This window comes from Nematolebias whitei, chromosome 3 (genome assembly GCF_014905685.2).
Source record: "Nematolebias whitei isolate Nwh7 chromosome 3, NemWhi1, whole genome shotgun sequence".
Classification (NCBI taxonomy): domain Eukaryota; kingdom Metazoa; phylum Chordata; class Actinopteri; order Cyprinodontiformes; family Rivulidae; genus Nematolebias; species Nematolebias whitei.
The window spans coordinates 11800424-11802475 of NC_056500.1; positions in this window are offsets into that span (position 1 = coordinate 11800424).

Here is a 2052-nt window from a genome sequence, read left to right on the forward strand (position 1 = left end):
AGTGTTCGCATGATCTAGCTGGGTTTTGTTTGGCAGCCGTGATTCTCACTGAAGAATGAAAAGAGATGCAGACATTTTAGAAGGTTGGTGATAATAACGCATCTGAGCTGAACTTGTTGCATTTCTGTCATTACATCTCATTAACTCAGCTGCATACAGTATACTGTATATCCACAGTATCCACCTCGTTTTAACAGCTTCATTACTGTAAGGACACAGTTCTTTGCAATGTGACAATATTTGCATGCATACCTGACAGCAGACTTGTCAGAAACCCATATTCTCGGGTCATTTCTAGAACCTTGATGTGATAATATTTCCAGCTTCTAGTTCAGTTTTTTAAAGTGGCAAACCTGCAAGAATCTGAAGCACGTGTTGCACACAGTTCTTGACTTGAGCAAAAATAAATATATTGCCATGCCCAGATCATTTGCTTTTTCACTGGCAGGAAATATTTGCAGTCTTCTCGCTATAATGAGGAGCTCTAGTACTACTTTTCACTCAAAAACAAATTCACAGGGTGAAGAGCAAGTTTTCTAGAGTTCTTTGGCCTGAGATAATTGTTAGATGCCATGTCTCTTTTAATATGATACAAAGAGTTGTATCATATCTATAATAAAAACTTTATTCTTCTAAAAATATATATTTTTAACATAGTTTCCTTCAACATTCATTCAAGTTTTATTTATACAGGCTAGTTTCATTGAATCACCAGGACTCATTTACAAGAGGGATCTGTTCCAGACAGAACATATAAAGTACAGACAATAATAACAATAAACTACAGTCAAAATGCAGTTAAAATAAAAGCAGTGCTATAAAACAATAAATCAGGGTGCTGTAAAACAAGTTAAAATAATAAAAACAAGAACATATTTACTTTGATGTTTCTATTGACCGTATCAAATGTTTAAAACCCCCTGAAGAAATGAAAGAGGACAACTTCAGTTCTTGTTGCAAGGTGTTCCAGGTGCAGGAGCAGAGCAAGAGAAGGCCTTTGTGCCCAGTTCAGTCTGCACTGAGGGAACGCTGCAGGTAATGATGGCCTGAGAGTGCACGCTGTAACTGCACTGACGGCATGACATGTGGGAGGAGATATAAGAAGGCAGCAGACCAAGGAGGCATTTATAGATGAAAATGAACCAGTGTGAGCGTATGTGTAGATAATGATGACCAGCTGACCAAGGAGAACAGGGTGCAGTGATGGGTACAGTGGCTACAACCAGTTATGAATCTTAACATGCCATGGTAGACAGCATTCGACATCTGCAAGGAACTGGCAGGGGTAAATAATGTCACCATAATCACCAGTAGAAAAGTAGCAGCTACATCTGTCATTCAGAGTTAATCAAGATCTATTTCTGAAAAAAAAAAAGGTTTTAATTTGGGTCATCAAGCTTCTAATGTTGAGACTAAACAAACTCAAGAAAATAGCAAAACATAGGAACTACATTTATTTCATTTATATGCTAAAAACAAGTATTGTTTATATATCTTGTCTATATATCTCTTGTAAATGAGTCCTCGTGGCTCAGTCAGAATCAGAAACAGCTTTATAGTCATTGCACTGAAGCACAACAAAATTACATTTCCGTACAGCCCGTACAAGTAAAACACCAACAAACAGTCATGGGCAGATGGAGGTGTCTGAGGCTGCAGCCTCATGGGAGGCGCTGCCCTTTCATTTAGATAAGGAAAAGAGAAGCACAAGAGAAGAGGAAGTGTAAAAAAAAAGCATGTCTCACCACTGTGTCCTAGACATCAATGAGACTAACCTGTATAAATAAAGGTCGAATTAATTGTTAATTAATTGGGGGAGTGGTGGCGCAGAGGTTAGAGAGGTGGGCTTGTGATCCGAAGATCGCCGGTTCACGCCCCGGCCCCGACAACATCAAAATTGTGGGTGGGGTGGGTGAAACACCCACACTTGCCCCCACCCTCATTCGCCCCACTCTGGGCCCATGAGCAAGGCCCTTAACCCCACCATGTGCTCCCTAAACAGGTCTCTCTTGAAAATGAGTTCTCGTGGCTCAATGAGACTAACCTGGATAA